Raw genomic sequence first — 8666 nt, 5'->3', positions numbered from 1 at the left:
TTGGAAATAAAAATATTTTTTGAGCCCGGCAACTGTGGAAACTTCACGATGTGGTCAGAAATGTCACGCCATTAATGGATGGATTATTTTGAGGGTATTCCGGACTAGTTTAGAATTTTTAGAATGTTGGTTTAATGGATTAGTAAAATTACCATAATGCCCCTAGGTTATTTTTCAAGTTTAATTTTTTCTTGGGGGTAAATTAGTCATATTTTTTTAAATAGGTAATCTGTCATATTTGTTTTATGGGCTCATTATAAGAAAAGGAAAAAAAAAAGAAAAGAAAAGAAAAGAAGAAATCTTATTTTGTTACTTAAGAGCTAAGTAATCACCAAAGAAACTATTTTCTCTCTTTCTCTCTCTCGTGCAAGATTGAACCAGCCCACCCTTGAAATTTTTCTTCAGCAAATCCAATCTTTTCAAACAAATTTCTAGCTCCTAGTTAACCTATAAGTGTGTTGAGGTAAGCTCTCTACTTTTTGGATTGTAAAAGCTAGATTTTAAGCTAGTTTTGGAGTAGGGTTTTGTGTTTTTGTGGTTGTAGGAGTTAAATTGATTTAGGGTTATGTTCAGGCTAGATTTTTGAGTATGTTGGTGATTGTTTTGAGTGGTTTCCATGGCTGGTTGATTTAAGTTTGGTTTGATGATGCAAAGGTTGAGTTTTCTTCACTTCAATGTATGATTTTTATTAAATGATTGAATTGTTTTGTTTTGAAGCTTGGTATATTTTGTATTATAGTTATTATAATGTTCTGGAAAGTTTGGTTAGGTTTGGTGGAGTTTTGGGTCAAAATTGATGGAGAGAACCCAAGGAAGTTTTGTAACGCCATAAATAATTAGGCACGCTACCCAAGTTATTTACGAAACCCTAATCCCCTAAACGGGATTACTAATCAAAATAGCGCAGAATTTAAACTTTTGCAATAAACGGAATGAAAATAAAACTTGTAATACTTTAAACTTTACAACAGTTGGGATCCCAAAAATATTTACAAACTTTATTACAAGTCTCTTTCAGTTAGTCGGCCTAAGCGGCAAAATAGAGTTTCGAAAATTCAACACTGGTAGACCCTTAACCCGCTTGGTCAGATATGGCCCGGACATGTACATTCTTCGCCCAGCTCCAGAACTCATGGCTCATTAGCTAATGCCTTACCATTTCCTGCACAGTAGAGCACCAGTGAGCCAAGCCCAGCAAGACAGTATAAATCATAACAAATATAATATGTTCATCATGTTATTTAAACAGTAATGCCATTCGTATATGTATGTGTGTCACAGACCTGCATGTCACACTCACATGCCTATTTATGTCTACGTGGCGTAGGCCTATGTGTTGCGCTCACACATCTATATATATCTACGTGGTGTAGACCTACGTGTTGCTCTCACACGTCTAATTACAATAAGGCCTTAGAATAGTTCATCTCGGTTCTAGTTACCGAGTCTAACTTGATTATGCCTTGACGCATAACCCTTAATCTCAATATGTAACACATAATTATTGGTGCCACTGCACTATTTGTCTATTTGCTATAGACTTGCATGTTATGCTTACATGCCTATTTATGTCTACGTGGCGTAGACCTACGTGTTGCTCTCACACGTCTATATACAATAAGGCCTCAGTAGGGTTTACCTCGGTTCTGGTTACCGAGCCTAACCAGGTTATGCCTTGCTCGCATAACCCTATTCATGTATATACGTAATCCATGTATTACGTTCTTTCGGTGGTTTATCCTGGTGATATATACCAGGTCTAACCCAGTTATGTCTTATACACATAACTCTTAACATACATGCGTGTGTTCAATATTTACTACAACATATATAATCTTAGGGTAATAACCCTAACTTGCACACTATGTAATCACTCATATAATACATTTCTATATACTCAGATAACATTTACTAAGAGTGTTAACCCTAACTCATGCTTTCACTGGATTCACAATATTCTAGGATAATAACCTTAGACCGCATTAAAATTAAACTCAAGGTACTAGCTCACCGAGTCTAGTTTAATTGTGCCTTAAGCGCATAATTCATAATCCCCATATATAGATATATCTGCCATGGCATAGTATTACACAACATATATCACTAGGGTAATAACCCTAGGCTATTAAACCGCTCATGTTAGGGTAATAACCCTAATCCCGGTTGCAGTTACTCACATATATCATATTCAACATAAGCGCCACCGCGCATACTCTACGTGCGAATTACTGTCTTACATGTTGTCCCGCAAAAACAGAGATTCCAAACCCCTGGGTGCTCCTGATCAGGTGTCGGTAATCCTAGTCACACAACCCGGGATTTCACAAATAGGGTTAATCCCTAATTTCACTTTCACAAAATATAAAGTTGGCATTCAAAATACACATAATCATAAAGAGCTCGGAACGAGCTTTCCAATGATATAAAGAATGTCCAAAACGGAGTCCCGAGTCAAAAGTTATGGTCAAAACAAAATCAAAAAAAAGATAGCTCTCTGCTGGGTTTTATGGTCGCGGCGACCATAAATCTGGCCGCGACCACTAGGTTCGAAAAACCCAGAAAACCAGATTTTAAGGTCTAAAAATGCCCACTTTTCCATATATTCGAACCTTAATCAAACCATACCCAAAATTAACTTCTTACAGATAAAAATCATCATAACAGAGAGCAAACAACATCAACAACAACTCTCAAAATTCAAATTACACAATCAATTCAAAATCATGCATTTAAACCAACAAAGTTCAAGCTCATGAACTTGAGCTTTAAATCCTTCAACCCCCAAACATTTTCCAGTAGCATAATTAACAACTAAAGACCAAATTCAATCATTAGAAGCACCCTAGAATTTCATCTAAAGATCAACAATAGAAATCACCACAAGATCATGAAATTGATACTCAAACTTATAAAGATTAACACTCATGCAATCAAGAACATTAAAAATTAGAAAACATGCTTCTCAACCAACAAATTCAGCAACAACAATCAAAATTAAAAGCTGTAAAATTACCTCAAATATAGCTAGAACTCCCTTCAATTCCAAGCTCAAAAACCCACAAATTTCAAGCTCCAAATCAAGCAATTTCTTTCCAAAATCAAAGTTGAAAAATAGGTTTATAGAGATAGAGAGAGAGGGACGAGTATGGGGGAAGCAAAACCAAAATTCCTCTTTTCATTTCCCTTAAAAATCAATTTTATTAAAGTAAATCAATAAATATCAAAAGACCTTTTTGCCCTTAGGGCCATACAATCATGCATAATCACTCACAAGGGCATAATTGTCATTTCATGCTCATTTATTTTCAAATAAAATTCAGATTTCTCATTATCAAATAAAATGCCAAATAATTCAATCTAATTTGCATTTCGGGCCCGAACCGAAATACACGGTTGTGAATATACCGCGCCAACCTGTCAGAACACACCTGAAAAGACAACACAGACATACTATATAATAATATAGTTCTATTAAGCACGTAATTAAATTAATTTCATCATTTTACCCTTCCCGGGTCATAATTACTAAAATGCCCCTAGCTCACCAACGGGGTCTTACCATAATATAAATCAAATAAATTCTCATATATTGAACTATATAATAATATAATTCCTCAATTATTCATAATTATTTAATTAGGGTTTTGCTAATCCATTTCTTAAATCCAAGGTATTACAATTACCCCCTCCTTATAGAAAATTCGTCCCGAAATTTACCCGAACAACTCAAGATAATTCTGCTGCATATCCGTCTCGAGTTCCCAGGTTGCTTCTTCTACTTTACTGTCCTTCCATAATACTTTTACCAGTGCAACTTTCTTGCTTCTTATAATATCCAGATTAAAATAGTATTTAATTTTTTTTTTCTCTCCTTGGGATATTAATTGTGTGAGTTGTTAGTGAGTTGAGATTGTTGCTTAGATTATTGTACCAATTTTCTAGAGAAAGTTAAAGTTATATTAACTGCGAAAGTAAAATATTATGGTATTTTTACAAGGTAGGTAATCATTTAATTAAAGCCCAATATGAAAGTTTATTAGGGTTTTATAAATTATTTAGTGGATTTTAATTAATGGTATAAGCGATATTAAATAACATTATTATAGAATTAATGTTAAAAATTCGTAGGTTTGGATAAATTCGCAGGATTAAAAACTGTTTTACTAAAACTATCATATCTGGAGTTCTAGAGCTCGGATTGAGGTGATTTCAGTGGCGTTGGAAAGATAATTCAAAGATCTATCAATTATGTAGAAATAGATTTATCGTAATTTTAACTTTATTGGGGTCAAAATTAAGGTACAAAGTGACGACCTGTTAAGTTTAGTATAGAAACCCTAAGTTTTAAAATTCAAATTTAAAACTTATATCTAACAAATAAGATTTTTATTTAATTATTCTATTTAGAGTTAAATTAGTATTAGATTACAGGGGTTATTTTATTATTTTCTTTTATGGGTTTAATTAGATTATAAAACCTAAATCTATCATATTCTTGATACGTAATATGCAGAGCCTCTAACCCTGAGAAAAATAAAACTCAATCTCAATCTCTTTCTTTCAGCCTGAATACAATTCTTAGAGAAGACACTCATAAAATCATATACCCTACAAGTTATCCATCTCGCTATCTATCAAAGATTTATAATTTTCCTTCTTGTTTCATTCTCTTCGCCAAACAACACTCATGATTTTCATCAACATAACATTGAGATCATCATCACCATTCTAATAATTTGAGATTTCAAGATCTAGCACTGATTAAGAAGAGTCATCAAGAGGTAAGAGAGTTCTTCCACTTATTGTTGTGAACTTTTAGGTTAAACTATGAAATCTCGTTTTTTTTTATTTTTTTTTCTAAAAATTATTGTCTTAGTAAAATAGTCATATCTCTCTCAATATTGATCCGTTTCCAGCGATTTTTGTATCGTTAGAAATCTTATTCGATGATCTAAAATTCTTATGAAGAAACTATTCACCATTTCGGTGATATTATATGTCGAAAATTATCATCTTTCTGATATTGTTGTAAATCGTTTTTTTCATATTCCCAGAAAACGTACTTTCACTTAAAATACCATAACTCTCTCAATTCTTGTCCATTTTTAATGATCTATATATGGTTTCAAAGATTATTCAATTTTTCATAAGTTTCATGAAGAAACATTTCGTGAATTCGGAGTTATACTATGTCGAAAAGTTAGTTTCCTTCTGTATCATGTAATTCGTTTCTTGAATCTTGTTCTTCCAAAACTGTTTTGGTAAAATTGTAATATCTCTTTGAATATAATTCCAATTTCAGAGATTTTGGTATCATTGGAAAGGGAATTTAATTTCCTAAAACTTTCATGAAGATGTTATCTTCTAGTTCTGAACCTTTCAATGTAAAAAGTTTGTATTTTTGCTAAGTCGTATAATTCGTTACTCCATATTCCTTCTCAGAAATAGTTTCAGTAAAACAATCATAACTCTCTCAGTTTTAATCCATTTTTAATGATCTTTATATCATTGGAAAGATAATGGAATTTTCTATAACTTTTATGAAGACAACTTTTACTGAATTAGTGTAGTTGTTGGTCTAAAATAGTAATCTTTCTGCTGTACTGTAAGAGTACGAATTTTAATATTAGGGCCTTGACCCATGTCTTATTATAGGTAGTAGTGACGAGATAACAACTCTTAAGCAGCGGGATTTGAGGTAAGGAAATTAGATAGTTTTATATGTGTTTATCTGCATAAATTTAGATTCTTTGTGTACTGAAAAATGAGTTATGATTTGTTATTATAAGTCTGTATATGGTACTGAGAATGTGTGGTATGGATACAATATTCGTAAATTGATATATAAATTATGATTGTTATGACTTGTATATGTTGTATGTTGTATGTTGTGTATTGTATGTTGTATGGTGTATAGTGTATGTTGTATGTTGTATGTTGTATGCTAACGTCTCAGGTAAAGTGGGGGACCATTGTGGTGTATGATACGGGATAAGGCCGTTGAATGTAGAGATACCCTACCCTGCATTTTACTGAGTCGTGTATGAGATTGTTATGTGGGTATGATACAGTGATGTTACTGTTGAATATAGAGATACCCTATCCTATAACAATGGTAGGGCTGCATAGGCCCATGTTATTATATGGGCAGATTAGGCCCAGGATATTGTAGGGTCAGGCTAGGTCCAGGTTATGTAAGTAATGGCTATGATATGCCAATGTTGTGATAATGTTATTATCATTTATAGTATTGATATGATTATGTTATGAGTATGATATTGGAGTTATGATCTCTGTACATGTGTACGGTGTGAACAAATAGTATAGACTTGTATGATAAAGGTTTCCATATGTACAGTTATTTGGTTATAGTTATAAAAGAGCATGTATGATATTGCTAAAACTTAATAAATACATTAATGGTATGTGTGATATTATATGGTATTGTTTGATAAGCATTTCCTTACTGAGCTTTTAGCTCACCCCCCTTACTTTTCCCCTACAGGTATTAGACAGGGAAGTATGTATAGTGAGCGAGGTCGGTTAAGTACGTATACTGTGAGCGGCTACGGGCGGACAAACGATCTAGAACGCCGGTGGTGCCTTAGTTTTATTTTAAGCAGTTGATAAATCTAACACAGTGGAAATGCATTATTTAAAATTATTTACTTACTGTATCTTGTTTTACAAATGAAGGATCCTTCTCTGTTGCATTTTGATTTTTTTTAAAATCCACTGTTGTATTTAAATTATTTTTTTTTTATCTTTTCAAATTATGCATGAAAATAGTATTTTTGTAAAATAAGGCAAAATATCGGGGCGTTACACTTCTCAAGACTTTTTTCTCTTCTATCAAGTATTTGTACTGGTTGTTCCTCATATGACAAGTCTGGCTGAGTAAGACATGATCTCAGGAGTACTAAGCATCTACAAAAAATTCCCAAGGTTATTCACCGAAGTCCTAGAAGATGTTTGGCTTTACAGTTTAAAAACTGTATTCTGTTTTTTAAAACTGAAGACAATTTTTAAAAACTATTAGGAGTCGTTTGGCAAAAAATTTTAAAAACTATTTTTTAAAAATTGAATTTTAAAAAACTAGAAAACAGAAAACATCAAAATGTTGTTTTCACTTTTCAAAAATAATTTTTTTGTCTAACACATATTATATTTTATATTTTGCTCTCATACTCGGATCCTAGACCCGAAACCATACCCGAACCTAGACCCGGATATGGTGCTAAAATATTGATTTTTTTTTCGTAAGAAAAAATCTAAAAACAGTTTTTAAAAATTTGTGCCAAACACCATTAAATTTTTAAAGTGACAAAAAACTGTTTTCTATTCTCACTTTTAAAAACACAATTTTAAAAACTGAAAACTGAAAACACAGCCAAACAAGCTCCTAGTCTCTAAACCAGTCGAAGTCAAACAGATGGGCCAGCCTAAGTGTGGTAATGATTTGGCTAACAGCAACTACCAAATATTGGTCTTGATTATAAGAAGGGATAGCCATATCCTCAAATGAAATAGAATTAGACATACCAAAAGGATTACGTATGAATAACGATTTAGCAAGAGCTTTTAGAGGAATTTTATAGGGGAGAGGAGGAGGATAAGGGTACTCATCACATTTTTTCAGGTAAGAGACACTTAGTAAGAATGTGATCAAACATGCCACAATGATAACATATATTAGGTAACTCATAGGCTTAGACACATCACTAAGAATTCTACCACGAAGAAAGAGACCAAAAACTAGAGTATTATTATCAACCTCAAGGAAGTCACCAATCTTATCACCTATGAGTTTAGCAAGCTTGTAGGATTTTTTCTCAAAAGGAATAGAATGAGTCTAAATCCAAAAAGGGAGAAAACAAAGTTGATAAGGGGACAGAGTATCTAACCCATCAGGATTAGCACAAGTAATAAGGCAGTGATTGAAATGTCAGGGTTGGCTTTCTAAAACTCTTCTCATGTCACCCTCACAACTAAACTGAGCCACAAACATTCCAAAATCATAATCAGAGAAGGTAATGGGTGCTCTAATAATTCAGACATTTCTCATGGTCAAACCACTTAAGTTTAATAGTTCTAGGTGTAAGAACACGAAAACCCAAACAGTAGGCTTTATTACCATGATCGATTATGGGATTGTCATCAACAAGCTCATGAATAATAGACTCTTTCTTAGTAAGGAATAAGTTTTGAAACAAGGTTTGGGTAATGGAATCCATGGAAAAGGACCAGACGAAGACAACAATACTCAGAGGTTTAAGGGAAGTTAAAGTTTGGGAGAAATATAGGAGTAAGGATTTATAGAAAACCCAAAATCTTAAATAGCCAAGGAGAAACACATACCTCGTAAGAAAGCCCTTGTAAGAGAAGGTAGTAGTAGGCGAATCCATCCATCCCTTCATGCAATTATGATAAAATCTGTAGAGCTTAAGCTTAATATCCTAAACCCTAATTCCTAAACCCTAAACATTTCAAAAAAAAAAAAGAGCAAATGGCAGCCCAAATAGATACAAATTTGGATTTCCAAGGTTTTAAGAAGAATAAGAACCAAGAGAAGTGTTGATAGAATCCAGATCTTCTGAGAAGAAGATCAGAACAATAAATGCAAAGGAGGTGAAAGGGAAAGAGTAATAATGAAGAAACAGTAAAGC

The 8666-nt window shown here is 33.0% G+C and overlaps 1 long non-coding RNA gene across 1 annotated transcript; it reads right to left on the bottom strand.

Annotated features, from left to right (window-relative positions):
• Positions 1-924: 924 nt before the first annotated feature.
• Positions 925-3007, bottom strand: LOC133036649 (uncharacterized). The gene is made up of 2 exons (XR_009687237.1): positions 2238-3007; positions 925-1162 (listed from the first exon to the last, which is right to left on the bottom strand). It is a non-coding gene; the product is annotated as an uncharacterized LOC133036649 (long non-coding RNA).
• Between the last annotated feature and the right edge of the window lie 5659 nt (positions 3008-8666).

Source organism: Cannabis sativa, chromosome 4, assembly GCF_029168945.1.
Source record: "Cannabis sativa cultivar Pink pepper isolate KNU-18-1 chromosome 4, ASM2916894v1, whole genome shotgun sequence".
Lineage (NCBI taxonomy): Eukaryota > Viridiplantae > Streptophyta > Magnoliopsida > Rosales > Cannabaceae > Cannabis > Cannabis sativa.
The sequence above is the reverse complement of the archived record's forward strand: the minus strand, read 5'-3'. Positions and strand labels throughout refer to the sequence as shown.